Below are 16,996 nucleotides of genomic sequence, written 5' to 3' on the forward strand. Positions count from 1 at the left end.
GAATGTATAGTAAAGACAGCCAAAAAAAACTGGCCGATTGTCCAAAGCGATTTGAATTTGAACTTGCAGGGACACAGGTTAATGCCATGTTATAAACGAGGTAGAAGCCTTAAAGATATACTGGTGAAGACAGACACGACACGTTTAACTGATCGGTCTGGTATATTTGGTTTTAAGAGGAACGGTTGCTTTAAATGCACATGTGTGACCTGTCAATTTTTGTTGACAGGTGATGTATTTTACCATCCACACACAGGTACACCTTATAAAATTAAACATCACTTCACTTGTAACTCGTGTTTTGTGATCTATCAGATCATTTGCCCGTGTGGCCTTAGCTATATTGGCAAAACTGAATCAAAATTCAAGGAGCGCATGGGTAATCACAGAGCAGCTATACGAGCTGCGATCACATTTGGCACTGGTGAACAACCAGTAGCTCGTCATTTTGCAGAGAAAAAGCACACATTATCTAGCTTGAGATATCGGATGATAGACACTGTCTTACCTAATATACGAGGTGGTGATAGATCATTAAAATTGTTGCGCTTGGAAGCGAGATGGATATACCGCCTGAATGTTCTATCTCCTAAGGGCTTAAATGAGTGCATTACATATTCTAATCTACGTTAACACACATTGGGATGTATTTTTAAAATACTGTAAGAATGTGGTTAGAGCACTGGTGGCTCTTTATTTATGCATTAATAAATATGTATTACCTTGTTTTCCAGCTTGCATTTGAACACTTTTTGACATGTTATGTGTGGAAGGGTTAATTAGATACAAGGAGACGGGCTCCTCTGATGAGCAGTAACATACATCTGTGAGCCACTTTATATCAAGCATTATTGGATGCAGCATAATGACTATAATAGTTGATATTGGTCATATAAATTAAACAGATTTTTAGTATCAACAGTATTGATTTATTCTGGATAATAAATTCTGCACATTGGATGTTTATGTTGTAATACAACGTTCGTAGCGCCGCGCTCTGAGTGGTGAAGTGCAACTATGAAAAGTTTGTCAATATTACACCGTTTGTAAATATGTTATAGTAAAGGTGTTATGGGTTTTTCTGATGGCTGTATTTTTAAAGTAAATTTTTTAAATTGTTCTCTTTTAATACATGTGATGTTTAATAAATATACTCGCACGGTTACTATGACAACCAATCTTACTGAGGTCATAAGGGTTGGCCTTTGGTCTTGGATTGATGATGTCAGAGTAATCCACACACCGGTGATCGGGGTGATTTTCCCGCTTGATTCTTTCCTGCTCCTGATGTGGTATGTCTATATAAATGTTTTGCATTTCTTGTTGTATCACTTCCTGATGACAATTTGACACAATAAATTGAAACGTTGAAGCAACCAGGACTCTGGTCCGTTTAATACTGAATTTAGCATGAGTGCCGCACCGTGGACTTGATATTACAAAATTTTCGTGAGGGCACCTGCGACAGTTACTACTATGGCTTACATGGAGTGCCGGACCGCAGCTTTCTATATATATATATATATATATATATATATATAAGCCCCCCTTACAAATCCTGCTTTTGTCCATGATATATACAGTGCCGTTTTTTTCATCCATGCGAAAAACTGCACTTTTCGGCTGTTTAAAGGTTGAATTCACATTCGAGCTATTCAATGGTCGTGCTGTTTTTTCGACTGGTTGAAAAAAAACGGCACGGACGAAAACCACGTGGATTGGCGAATTTGCCGCCGATCCATGTGTTTTGTCGAATTCATGGGCGTATTCGCCCCATTGTTGGGTCCATTTTCGCCAATGCCGATTGTTTTGTTCATATGTTTGTAAATCCAGTCATCAGGACACAGAGACATGTGAGTTCAGTGCTGTGCTGTTTTACTTCATCAACAACTCCAGGCACACTGCACACTGAACCACCCACTTCCCAGCATCCCCCTGGTCCCAGGGACCATCACTGAAGATACAGGCTTACACAGATTAGTAAGGGAATGTCTACAAATATTAAGAATTCTAATACACTAACATCACATCCTCTTTTCTTTAAAGATAAGCCCTATACGCTTCAATGCAACAATAAACAACGTCATATTAAGAACATCATCTAACACGTTTCAATGAGTCTCTCAGGTCTGCGTATTTCCCTTTTGGGTCTTTCATACACAGTCTGTGTTTCATCGACCATGTTGGACCTTTCTAAAATCGTGGTTGGTTCACCATTATCAGGATCATCATACATGTCAGATGAAGGGTATTCTTCAGTCATGTTGTCTTCATTATGGTTAGGTTGAGATCTTAAATCCACCCGATTTCTTCTTACTTCCATTCCACGCTCTGTACGCATAGTATAAGATCTTGGTGCTACTTGTGCTTGCACAATACCTTTCTGCACCCAAATACCTTTCTCGTGATCTCTGAGATGGACTTGGTCACCCGATCTTAGATCATAAGCTTTTTGTTCGTCTGTCATTGGAAAAGTTTCTGTTTCGCCTGTTGACGTTCCTTGCTCAGTCTGAAAAACGCTGAGTTATGTGTATTAAGCAGTTCATCATGTATCGGGAGATTTGCTCTAATCCTCCTTCCCATCAGCATTTGTGCAGGAGAAAGTCCATTCTGTAAAGGTGTACTGCGGTAGATTAAAAGACTTTTGTAGAAATCTTCTTTACCTTCTTGAGCTTTTTTCATGAGACTCTTTACAGTTTTTACTGAACTTTCCACCAACCCATTTGAGCGTGGATAGTGGGGACTTGACATAGTATGGACAAATTCCACTCATCAGCAAATTGTCTAAATTCAGCACTGGAAAACTGAGGACCATTGTCTGTGAACACTTCCATAGGAACACCATGCCTTGCAAAGATTGACTTCATGCAATTGATTACGGCTATACTAGTAGTTGTATGTAGTGTCTTCACCTCAGGGTAGTTAGAGTAATAATTAGTCGCGACAATGTACGTTTTCCCATTACAATCAAACAAATCTGTGCCAACTTTCTGGTACGGTCTCTCTGGCACTGCGTGAGGACTCAGTGGCTCGACTTGTTGTTTCGGTCTATACGTAAGACATAATTCACATGTAGTTGTAGTCTGTGCTATGTCTTGGTTCATTCTTGGCCAATACATAACTTCACGTGCTCTCCGCTTACATTTTTCTTCTCCTAAGTGGCCTTCATGTATCTTGCACAGCATAGTTTTTCTTAGTCGTGCAGGTATCACAAACCTATTGCCTTTGTAAATAATACCATTGACAACTGTAAGGTCACTGCGGTACATCCAATAATCATGGCTAGACAGCGGGCACGCATGTTTTTCTGCTGGCCAACCTTTCAGAATGATATCTTTCAACACTTTCATTATGTCATCTGTCTCAGTTTCTTTCCTAATCTGTTCTTGTCTTGCAAGAGACACTGGTAGAGAAGCTATGATCAAATTAACATAGGCTTCTATCTCTTCATCCATCAGACTTTTGGAACCTTCACTTTTGTCCACAGCACGAGAAAGTGTATCAGCAATGTACATGTATTTGCCGGGACAGTACAGCAAGTGTACATCATATTTCTGTAGTCTGATAAGCATTCGTTGAATTCTCATGGGACAGTCATGTAATGATTTAGTCATGATAGCTACCAATGGCTTGTGGTCAGTTTCCACTGTAAATGTTTGACCGTACACAAACTGCTGAAATCGCTCACATGCATATGTGATCGCTAGAAGTTCTTTTTCTATCTGAGCATACCTTGTTTCAGCACTTGTCAGTGCTCTTGATGCATAGATTACTGGTTGCCATGTATCCTCATGTTCTTGTAACAGCACTGACCCTAGGCCAAATTGCGAAGCATCTGCTGAAATTCTTATTCTTTTCGCAGGATCAAAGAATTTTAGCACTGGTTGCTCTGTAATGATCTGTTTCAAGTTTTGCCAACTTTCTTCTTGTTCATGTGACCACATCCACTCGTTATCTTTGTCCAACAACCATCTAAGAGAGGCTGTTCGTTCAGAGAGTTGAGAATTCAACTTTCCTAAGTATGTAATCAGTCCTAGGAATCTTCTGACGTCGTCTTTGTTGTTAGGACGTTCCATGTTCACTATGGCTGATATTTTCCTAGGGTCTGGTTTTACACCTTGATCCGAGACCACGTCGCCCATAAAGGTAAGTGTATTCACGCCAAATTCACATTTGTCCTTGTTTAGCTTTAGAGTCACTTTCTTGACAAGTTCCATTACTTGTCTCAATCTTGAATCATGTTCTTCCTTTGTAGATCCCCAGACAATAATGTCATCCATCATTGTTTCAACACCTGGAATATGTTCAAAAATCATGTGTATCTTTTTGTGATATACTTCTGGAGCAGACAATATTCCATATGGTATTCGAAGAAATCTGTATCGACCTTCTGGTGTATTAAATGTACAAAGCTTTGAGCTGGCCTCATCTAGCTTCATTTGCCAGAATCCTGAAGATGTGTCCAATTTACTGAACCATTTTACTCCCGCAAATTGCGACATGATTTCATCTCTGGTTGGTAGTTTGAAATGTTTTCGTTTAATAGCTTTGTTTAAATCTCCGGGGTCTAGACATATTCTGAGTTGTCCATTTTTCTTTTCAACAATTACTAAGGAGCTTACCCATTCAGTAGGCTCATCAACTTTCTGTATCACACCCAAGGCTTCCATGCGATTAAACTCTTGTTTCAGTTTTTCTCTCAGCGCAAACAGCACTTTTCTACAGGGGTGTATCACTGAAGAAACTTGCGTGTCTATATTTATTTTATGCTCTCCAGGCAAACAACCTAGACCTACAAACAAGTCTCTGTATTCTGTAAACATCGATTTGCAGTCATCTTCTGCTTGTGATGTCACCATAAAAACTTTCTTTAGCAAGCTTAGTTTCTCACAGGAACTTAATCCTAGAATCCGTTGCACATTTTTATCCACAATCAGTAGAGATGTTTTAAACTGTTGTCCCTTATATTTAAGTGTCACTAAGCATGTACCTTTCACAGGAATTTCCTCCCCAGTTTACCCTGTAACTTTCACTTTGGCTGGATGAATTTTAGGTTTTACTCTAAAAGTCTTATAGTCTTGAAACGATATTAAATTCACCTGCGCGCCAGTATCAAGCTTAAAGGGAATGACAATCTCATTCACAGTTAAAGGGACAATCCATTCTTTCTTATCTGCACTGCAAAGTTCAATGCAATCCACAAAGAATTCCTCTGTTTGTTTAACAGCATGCACATTGGTTGTTTCCCTTTTCATTTTACAGCATTTGACAAAGTGATTAAGTCTACCATATTTCATGCAGGTTTTACCATAAGCAGGGCATATTTTAGGATTGTGAGCATTTCCACATCTACTACACATTTCCTTGTTAGACTGTGGCTTAGACTGCTTCATTCTTGAGAATGGAGGTTTGCTTGGCTCTGTTTTCTGCACTACATGGGCAGCAGCATCAACTTCCTTGTGTAACTTTTTGGCTTGAAATCTAGTTATTTCTGCAGATCTGCACGTAGTCACTGCTTTTTCTAGTGTTAGGTCTTGCTCTCTCAGCAATCTCTCTCTGAGTCCATTATCAGGTATTCCACAGAAAATACGATCTCTAATCAGTGAATCCTTTAAATCACCAAACTGACAAGTTTTACTGAGTGATTGCAGCTCTGTAACATACTGATGAAATCCATCTCCAGACTTCTGATCACATGTGAAAAACTTATATCTTTCATATGTCACATTTTTCCTTGTCACAAAGTAATCTTCAAACTTTTGCATTATAGCAGATAGCACCATATTCTGCCCCTCATCAAACTGAAAACTATTATAAATGTCCAGCACATTCTCTCCTATCACATGGAGGAAAATGGATGCCTTCGTTTTGTCCGCCTCTGTATCAGCTCCACATGCAGCAAGATATATATTAAACCTTTGCTTAAATCTTTTCCAGTTTTCAGACAAGTTACCAGACATCAGCATGCCAGTTGGAGGAGCCAGTTTATCCATGGTTACTCACTGTTTGAAGAAAGGAGCACACGGCAGGCTTTGCAGACACTGAGTATCACAGCCTTGCAGACTGCTGCAGGATTATTTCACACTCTGAGAGCACTAGCAGTCCAAGTTAAACTTCTTCTGACACCATGTTTTGTTCATATGCTTATAAATCCAGTCATCAGGACACATATACATGTGAGTTCACTGCTGTGCTGTTTATTTCATCAACAAATCCAGGCACACTGCACACTGGACCACCCACTTCCCAGCATCCCCCTGGTCCTAGGGACCATCACTGAAGATTCAGGCTTACACAGATTAGTAAGGGAGTGTCTACAAATATTAAGCATTCTAATACACTAACATCACACCAATTTGTCCACACAAAGAAACAAAAAGGCATGCGCGAAAAGTGACTCAAAAATGGTCGAAAACACCCACAATTGAATACACTTACGTTGAATTAGTGCCATTTTTCCATCTAGCAAAAGAAAACGTCACTAAATGAATACCCCCCATAAACTTCAAAAGGCCTAATTCAGTACAAACACCCAATGGTATGCATACATCTCTGATGGTGGGTGGACTGTGCATGTCGTGGCCACTGAACTGCAGCCTGATTGATTAGCAGTTTGGGGGTGGGGTGTAGGTGGAGCTAGGGGGCATTGCTGAAGACAGAAGTTCATTGCCTTGTATTCTGGGTGTGCCGATGCCAGTGTGTGCGTCTTCCGATGCAGACTTCCTGGCCTTGGCTACGGAGCTGCAAAGGCCAATCTGAAGACGCAGCAGTGATGTGAACTGCATCTATCTGAATTAGGCCCAAGTCCTTAATACCATGAAAGTTGGGACAATTATTGTGCACTTGAGAATTAAAGGTGAAATAGTTGTCACAGACACAGATGGGAATTCAATTGAGCACGGGAGATTTTTTTAAAAACCAGAGCACAAACACTGGGTTTTCCTATTCAATTAAAAGAGAGAAAATGAGATGCAGTGATTTCTATAGAAATGGCTGAGTCAGAATCTGGCACAGATATCAAATGGAATATACTGTATGACAAGTATTCTACATGACTCCGTTTATCAAGGTTTGGGAACCCTGGGTCTGACATTTTGGGTCACGCTCTCCTTTTACTTTAATAATCGTTTTATTACTTTAATAATCGTTTTATTACCTTTATTACTCTCTTTCTCTCTTTTCCGTGAGAGCTGCTGGAAGGCTAATATCTCTTGTTCTGGGCAAGTTAGAGACAAGCTGCTAGTGTCCAACAAAAGGGGAGTGTCCCAACCTTTTGATTATACCATCAGAAAGAACCATAGATATCTGGCTCAGAAGAGCAATTAACAGGCTCGGATGGGGACAACTACTTTGAAGTCAGATATCTCCGGTTCCCCATGGGCGATTTTAAAAAATCTGGTACCTCTGGAAAAAGGCAACCCTCAGCTATCAGCTTAGGGCCCTTACACTGCTGAGGTCCTTGGGAAACTGCCCATTGAGCTCATATGAAAAGACAGTCCTGCTGACAGGAGGACACTGAGGAGGGGACATCTTGAGAGGATACAGTGCATATCACTGTATGTCTCCAAACAAGGTAGTGAGTTCAAACTGCAAACTAAGCCATGCAAAGAGATATAGGGAGTTTAGTCAGACCTGAATGCAGCCATGTGTCTGTATGCAGCAGCTGTATTCTGGGGGTCAGCGCACACGGATCGGCCACAGGGTGCACGCGCGACCCTTCACCTTGCGACCACATCCTGAAATTACCACCCTGATTTTCTTACTTGTAGTAGTCCAAATGGAAATGTCCAATAAATAAAATGAATAGATTGATATAATATTGCACAACACCAATTAATTAAATAACATCAGCTACAGTGGTCAATTTGCAATAAGCAAAGCTGATAGTTATCATCATCATTGCATATTGTTGCACGAGTCCTCCAGTACCTGCAAGAGATCGGCCCCTCGTAGGGTATATGTGGGGTGGCATCTACAGTATGTATTGTTATGTTGTAATTCCATGAAAATGTATTCAGGCTACATTTGCCTTTGCCCTCCCTGTTCTGCCTCTCCAGTTGTTAAAGAATGCAAGTCAACAATACAGAAAAATATAGACACATATTGTACACATTTTTATGTACAGGGGCAATAAAGGAAATCATTATTTGCAATGGTATTATTGTTTATAATTATCATTATTATTATTATTATTAGTAGTAGTAGTAGTAGGAACATAGAAACATAGAATTTGACTGCAGATAAGAACCACTAGGCCCATCTAGAATGCCCCTTTTTTAACATTTAGGTTGCTTTACTACCTTAGCCTTTATCATCTCTGATGGGAGGATATTCCACTAATCCACTACCCTTTCTGTGAAGTCATTTTTCCTCTAGTTTCCTCTAGTAATGAGCGTGTTCGGTTCGTCGAGATCCGAACCCCCCCGAACTTCACCCATTTTACACAGTTCCGAGGCAGACTCGGAGCCTCCCGCCTTGCTCGGTTAACCCGAGCGCGCCCGAACGTCATCATCCCGCTGTCGGATTCTCGCAAGATTCGTATTCTATATAAGGAGCCGCGCGTCACCGCCATTTTCACTCGTGCATTGGTGATGATAGGGAGAGAACGTGCAGAGTTCTCTCAGTTTCTGTGTTCAGTGTGCTGCAAATATCTGTGCTCAGTGTGCTGCAAATATCTGTGCTCAGTGTGCTTGCAAATATCTGTGCTCAGTGTGCTGAAAATATCTATGTTCGCTGCCTGAAAAATGCTCCATATATGTGCTGCATTGTAGTATATAGTAGGAGGACAGTGCAGAATTTTGCTGACCAGTGACCACCAGTATTACATAGCAGTATGCTACAGTAGTCCACTGCTCTACCTACCTCTGTGTCATCAAGTATACTATCCATCCATACCTGTGGTGCATTTTAGTTGTGCGCAGTATATATAGTAGGAGGACAGTGCAGAATTTTGCTGACCACCAGTATATAATATACAGCAGTATGGTACAGTAGTCCACTGCTCTACCTACGTCTGTGTCGTCAAGTATACTATCCATCCATACCTGTGGTGCATTTTAGTTGTGCGCAGTATATATAGTAGGAGGACAGTGCAGAATTTTGCTGACCACCAGTATATAATATATAGCAGTATGGTATAGTAGTCCACTGCTCTACCTACCTCTGTGTCGTCAAGTATACTATCCATCCATACCTGTGGTGCATTTTAGTTGTGCGCAGTATATATAGTAGGAGGACAGTGCAGAATTTTGCTGACCACCAGTATATAATATATAGCAGTACGGTACAGTAGTCCACTGCTCTACCTATCTCTGTGTCGTCAAGTATACTATCCATCCATACCTGTGGTGCATTTTAGTTGTGCGCAGTTTATATAGTAGGAAGACAGTGCAGAATTTTGCTGAACACCAGTATATAATTTATAGCAGTACGATACAGTAGTCCACTGCTCTACCTACCTTTGTGTCATCAAGTATACTATCCATCCATACCTGTGGTGCATTTTAGTTGTGCGCAGTATATATAGTAGGAGGACAGTGCAGAATTTTGCTGACCACCAGTATATAATATATAGCAGTACGATACAGTAGTCCACTGCTCTACCTACCTTTGTGTCGTCAAGTATACTATCCATCCATACCTGTGGTACATTTTAGTTGTGCGCAGTATATATAGTAGGAGGACAGTGCAGAATTTTGCTGACCACCAGTATATAATATATAGCAGTACGGTACAGTAGTCCACTGCTCTACCTACCTCTGTGTTGTCAAGTATACTATCCATCCATACCTGTGGTGCATTTTAGTTGTGCGCAGTATATATAGTAGGAGGACAGTGCAAAATTTTGCTGACCACCAGTATATAATATATAGCAGTACGGTACAGTAGTCCACTGCTCTACCTCTGTGTCGTCAAGTATACTACAAAAGTTCAGTAAAATGACCCAAAAATCAAAATTAAAAGCGTCTGATGAGAAGCGTAAACTTGCCAATATGCCATTTACGACACGGAGTGGCAAGGAACGGCTGAGGGCCTGGCCTATGTTCATGGCTAGTGGTTCAGGTTCAAATGAGGATGGAAGCACTCATCCTCTTGCTATAAAACTCCAGTGCCACTCCTAGATGGGCCAGGTGTTTGTGTCGGCCACTTGGGTCTCTTAGCTTAGCCACACAGCTACCTCATTGCACCTCTTTTTTTCTTTGCATCATGTGCTGTTTGGGGACTATTTTTTAAATCTGCCATCCTGTCTGACACTGCAGTGCCACTCCTAGATGGGCCAGGTGTTTGTGTCGGCCACTTGGGTCACTTAGCTTTGCCATCCAGCGACCTTGGTGCACCTCTTTTTTTCTTTGCATCATGTGCTGTTTGGGGACTATTTTTTTGAAGGGCCATCCTGTCTGACACTGCAGTGCCACTCCTAGATGGGCCAGGTGTTTGTGTCGGCCACTTGGGTCACTTAGCTTAGCCATCCAGCTACCTCATTGCACCTCTTTTTTTCTTTTCATCATTTGCTGTTTGGGGACTATTTTTTAAATCGGCCATCCTGTCTGACACTGCAGTGCCACTCCTAGATGGGCCAGGTGTTTGTGTCGGCCACTTGGGTCGCTTAGCTTAACCATCCAACGACCTTGGTGCACCTCTTTTTTTCTTTTCCTCATGTGCTGTTTGGGGACTTTTTTTAAATCTGCCATCCTGTCTGACACTGCAGTGCCTCTCCTAGATGGGCCAGGTGTTTGTGTCGGCCACTTGGGTCGCTTAGCTTAGCCACACAGCTACCTCATTGCACCTCTTTTTTTCTTTGCATCATGTGCTGTTTGGGGACTATTTTTTAAATCGCCCATCCTGTCTGACACTGCAGTGCCACTCCTGGATGGGCCAGGTGTTTGTGTCGGCCACTTGGGTCGCTTAGCTTAGTCATCCAGCGACCTCTGTGCAAATTTTAGGACTAAAAATAATATTGTGAGGTGTGAGGTGTTCAGAATAGACTTGAAATGAGTGGAAATTATGGTTATTGAGGTTAATAATACTATGGGATCAAAATGACCCCCAAATTCTATGATTTAAGCTGTTTTTGAGGGGTTTTTGTAAAAAAAAACACCCGAATCCAAAACACACCCGAATCCGACAAAAAAATTTCAGGGAGGTTTTGCCAAAACGCGTCCGAATCCAAAACACGGCCGCGGAACCGAATTCAAAACCAAAACACAAAACACGAAAAATTTCTGATGCACATCACTAGTTTCCTCTGAACCTACCTCCCTCCAGCTTCAGTGCATGTCCTTGTGTTCTAATACTTCTCTTCCTTTGAAGAATGTTTCCCTCCTGTATCTTGTTAAAACCCTTGATATATTTTAAAGTTCATATCATGTCCCCCCTTTCCCTTCACTGCTCCAAACTATACATGTTAAGATCTTTTAGTCTTTCCGAGTAAGTTTTGCGATATAGACCATGCACCATTTTAGTTGCCCTTCTTTGTATGCTCTTTAACATATACTGTATATCCTTCTGGAGATATGGTATTCAGAATTGGACACAGTATTTCAGATGAGGCTGTACCAATGACCCATACAGTGGCATTATTACTTCTTTTTTGCTCGCTACTGATTCCTCTCTCTATGCAACCAAGCATCTGACTTACCTTTTTAATTGCTTTGCTACATTGTTTCCCTGCCTGTAATTCACTTGAAATAGTGACTCCTAAATGCCTTTCCTCCTCAGTAGTTTTCCATTATAGTACCCTTGATATATTTAGCCTTTGGGTTTTTGAGCCCCAAGTGCATGATTTTGTATTTTTTTGTGTTAAACTGTAGGGGCCATGTTCTTGACCATTCCTATAGTCTATTTAGATCATTGTGCAGTGGCACTACATTCACTCTCTTCCAGTCCTCTGGAATTGCTCCTGTAGCTAGGGACTGGTTGAATCATTCTGTTAATGGTGCTACCAGCACATCCTTAAGCTCTTTTTGTACCCTTGGATGTATCCTATTTGGCCCCATTGATTTATCCACTTTCAGTTTTGATCTGTAAATGTACTTTCTCTGACGTCCTAGTGGATGCTGGGAACTCCGAAAGGACCATGGGGAATAGCGGCTCCGCAGGAGACTGGGCACAACTAAAGAAAGCTTTAGGTCACCTGGTGTGCACTGGCTCCTCCCACTATGACCCTCCTCCAAGCCTCAGTTAGATTTTGTGCCCGGCCGAGGTTGGATGCACACTAGGGGCTCTCCTGAGCTTCTCGAAAGAAAGTATAGAATTAGGTTTTTTATTTTCAGTGAGACCTGCTGGCAACAGGCTCACTGCAGCGAGGGACTAAGGGGAGAAGAAGCGAACCTGCCTGCTTGCAGCCAGCTTGGGCTTCTTAGGCTACTGGACACCATTAGCTCCAGAGGGATCGACCGCAGGCCCAGCCTTGGTGTTCGGTCCCGGAGCCGCGCCGCCGTCCCCCTTACAGAGCCAGAAGCAAGAAGAGGTCCGGAAAATCGGCGGCAGAAGACATCAGTCTTCACCAAGGTAGCGCACAGCACTGCAGCTGTGCGCCATTGCTCCTCATACACACTTCACACTCCGGTCACTGAGGGTGCAGGGCGCTTGGGGGGGGCGCCCTGAGCAGCAATAAAAACACCTTGGCTGGCAAAAATACCACAATATATAGCCCCAGAGGCTATATATGTGGTAAATACCCCTGCCAGAATCCATAAAAAAGCGGGAGAAAAGTCAGCGAAAAAGGGGCGGGGCTATCTCCCTCAGACACACTGGCGCCATTTTCTCTTCACAGTGCAGCTGGAAGAAAGCTCCCCAGGCTCTCCCCTGTAGTTTTCAGGCTCAAAGGGTTAAAAAGAGAGGGGGGGGGGCACTACATTTAGGCGCAATATTATATATACAAGCAGCTATTGGGGAAATTTCACTCAGTTATAGTGTTAATCCCCACATTATATAGCGCTCTGGTGTGTGCTGGCATACTCTCTCTCTGTCTCCCCAAAGGGCTTTGTGGGGTCCTGTCCTCAGTCAGAGCATTCCCTGTGTGCATACCTCCCAACATTGACCCTACCTGAAGAGGGACACACGCGCGGCGAAGCCGCGCGCGCTCCCGAAAAGGGGCGTGACCTATGGAAAAGGGGGCGTGGCTTTGCGGGAGGACCCGCGATCGCGAGCCACGCCCCCGTTTTCATCACTGAGGGGGCATGCCCAGCGCTCTGTGAGCCGCTGGCATGCCTCCTCTCCCTCTGTCTGCACTGAATAGACGCTGTGCGCATGCGCACAGCGTCTATTCACCGCTGCTCTGCTAAGCAGGGCAGCGAGAGACGGAGCCTCCCAACTGCCCCCCCCCACCGCGGGACACTGCGGCCCGCGGGTGGGACAGCGGGACAGTCCCCAAAAAACGGGACTGTCCCGCGAAAATCGGGACAGTTGGGAGGTATGTGTGTGTGTGCGGTGTGTCGGTACGGCTGTGTCGACATGTTTAATGAGGAGGCTTATATGGTGACGGAGCAGATGCCGATAAATGTGATGTCGCCCCCTGTGGGGCCGACACCAGAGTGGATGGTTAGGTGAAAGGTATTAACCGACAGTGTCAACTCCTTACATAAAAGGGTGGATGACGTAACAGCTGTGGGACAGCCGGCTTCTCAGTCCGTGCCTGCCCAGGCGTCTCAAAGGCCATCAGGGGCTCAAAACGCCCGCTCACTCAGATGGCAGACACAGATGTCGACACGGAGTCTGACTCCAGTGTCGACAAGGTTGAGACATATACACAATCCACTAGGAACATCCGTGACTTGATCCCGGCAATAAAAAATGTGTTACACATTTCTGACATTAACCCTCTAAAAATGGGTTTTTATGTTAGGGAGAAAAAGCAGGCAGTGTTTTGTTCCCCCATCAGATAAATGAATGAAGTGTGTGAAAAGCGTGGGTTCCCCCTGATAAGAAACTGGTAATTTCTAAAAAGTTACTGATGGCGTACCCTTTCCCGCGAGAGGATAAGTTACGCTGGGAGATATCCCCTAGGGTATATAAGGCGCTCACACGGTTGTCAAAAAAGGTGGCACTGCCGTTTTAGGAACGGCCACTTTGAAGGTACCTGTTGATAAAAAGCAGGAGGCTATCCTGAAGTCTGTATTTACACACTCAGGTACTAGACTGAGACCTGCAGATCGTGCTGCTGCAGCGTGGTCGGTGACCCTGTCAAACATGAGAACATATTAAAGACGTCGTCTTATATATGAGGGATGCACAGAGGGATATTTTGCCGGCTGGCATCCAAAATGAATGTAATGTCCATTCTGTCAGGAGGGTATTAGAGACCTGTCACTGGACAGGTGATGCTGACTTTAAAAGGCGCATAGAGATTCTGCCTTATAAGGGTGAGGAATTATTTGGGGATGGTCTCTGGGACCTCGTATCCACAGCAACAGCTGGGAAGAAATATTTTTACCTCAGGTTTCCTCACAGCCTAAGAAAGCACTGTATTATCAGGTACAGTCCTTTCGGCTTCAGAAAAGCAAGCGGGTCAAAGGCGCTTCCTTTCTGTACAGAGACATGGGAAGAGGGAAAAAGCTGCACCAGTCAGCCTGTTCCCAGAATCAAAATTCTTCTCTCGCTTCCTCTGAGTCCACAGCATGACGCGGTGGCTCCACAGGCATAGCCAGGTACGGTGGGGGGCCGTCTCAACAATTTCAGCGATCAGTGGGCTCGCTCACAGGTGGATCCCTGTTTCATTCAAGTAGTATTTCAGGGGTACAAGCTGGAATTCGAGTTGTCTCCCCCCCGCCGTTTCCTCAAATATGCCTTGCCGAAAACTCCCTCAGGCAGGGAGGCTGCGCTAGAGGCAATTAATAAGCTGTATTCCCAGCAGGTAATACTCAAGGTGCCCCTACTTCAACAAGGACGGGGTTACTATTCCACACGGTTTGGGGTACCGAAACCGCATGGTTCGGTGTGACCCATTTTATATTTAAAATCCTTGAACACATACATAAAAAAATTCAAGTTCAAGATGGAATCGCTCAGGGCGGTTATTGCAAGCCTGGACGAGGGGGATTACATGGGATCCCGGGACATCAAGGATGCTTACCTGCATGTCCCCATTTACCATCCTCGCCAGGAGTACCTCAGATTTGTGGTACAGGATTACCATTACCAAGTCCAGACACTGCCGTTTGGACTGTACATGGCACCGAGGGTGTTTACCAAGGTAATGGCCGAAATGATGATACTCCTTCGAAAAAAGGGAGTTTTAATTATCCCGTACTTGGACAATCTCCTTATAAGGGCGAGGTCCAAGGAGCAGTTGCTAGTCGGGGTAGCACTATTTTGGAAAGTGCTACAACAGCACGGTTGGATTCTAAACAGTCCAAAGTCACAGCTGGTTCCTACGACACGTCTACTGTTCCTGGGAATGGTTCTGGACACAGACCAGAAATAAGTGTTTCTCCCGGAGGAGAAAGCCAAGGAGCTGTCATCTCTAGTCAGAGACCTCCTGAAGCCAAAACAGGTATCGGTGCATCATTGCACGCGAGTCCTGGGAAAAATGGTAGCTTCCTACGAAGCAATCCCATTCGGCATGTCACGATCCGGGTATCTGGACGCCATTACTTACCCTTCAGATGCCTCCTAAGGCTGGCTCAGCGTTCCAGGACCGGATCCCGCTGTTCCTGAGTTTCCACATGCAGAATGTCAGAGTGGTGATTTCATCAGCCGCGGCCTCCGGTGTGCCCGCGTGGTTAAATGTGCGCTTGTCAGTCTGGCATCTCCTGTCTCCTGTGGCCGGCGTCGCCATTACTGTTTCAATTCTCACATGGATTACAAACCAAACATGGGCGCAGCAATCTTGGATTTTGTCATCTGATCATTTCCACCAATCTGCTGTCTGTATTGTTGATTTGCATAATTGCCTAGCCAACCCCTTCCTTGCTGCAGGTATAAGTAAGCTGTGCCTGAGCAAGGAAGGCGTCAGTGCTTTGGTTGTCTAACCTAGTTCCAGTTTGTCTCTCTCCTGTGGTTGTCTTCCAGGTTCCAGCTCCTGTCTCCAGACTTCTGCTATAGAGACCCGCACCAGCATTCCATATGCGGTGTAGCCTGACTCTCCGATCCATTCTGGACTCACCTGTTTCCAGTTACAACAATCACCTGCTTCCAGCCCAGCTTCCAGCAGTGTACAGCTTCTCTTAAAGGGCCGGTGTCCTTTCTGCAGTTTACCACTCTCCACCGGTATTATTATTTCACCGCTCTCAAACTCCAAACTTCATTATCAATCACCTGCTTCCAGCCCAGCTTCCAGCAGTGTACAGCTTCTCTTAAAGGGCCGGTGTCCTTTCTGCAGTTTACCACTCTCCACCGGTATTATTATTTCACCGCTCTCAAACTCCAAACTTCATTATTATTTCATCGCTCTCAAGTTCGTTTATTATTTAACTGGTTCCAGCCAGTATCCACTCCGTACCAACAACAGTCTGGTTCCAGCCAGTATCCACAGCAGCCGTTTTATCTTCAGCAGCCCAGCCTTTCCTGGAACACCAGCTGGTACGATCCTGGGTTCTCTCCATTGCTACAGTCAGGCCTGGTAAGGACTTTCCAACTAGAAGATTATAAGAACTGTCTCACACTACCAGTGCCTGTGGCCCTTGTCACCCTGTAGTACCCAGGAATTGTATTTATCCTCTGTTGACTTTTATGTTTCCTTTACTGCTGCTGTGTTACGGAGTTTGTCATAATAAACATCATTGACTTTTATCCTGGTTGTCGTGGTCACGCCTTCGGGCAGTTATTCTACATGTTACTTACATGTCTAGGGGTCTGATACAACCTCCCAGGTTCCGTTACATCTCAGCCCCTACAACTGAGGCTGCCTCCCGTCAGCTCAGGCCCTCAGTTGTGACAGTAAGCACTGACCTAATGAATCCAGCCGGAGACCAGGATCAAGCGACCAGGCCGATGCAAGAACTGGCAGCCCGACTTGAACATCAGGAGGCTGCACAGGGCCACATCATCCGCTGTC

The sequence above is a fragment of the Pseudophryne corroboree genome, chromosome 8 (genome assembly GCF_028390025.1).
Source record: "Pseudophryne corroboree isolate aPseCor3 chromosome 8, aPseCor3.hap2, whole genome shotgun sequence".
Classification (NCBI taxonomy): domain Eukaryota; kingdom Metazoa; phylum Chordata; class Amphibia; order Anura; family Myobatrachidae; genus Pseudophryne; species Pseudophryne corroboree.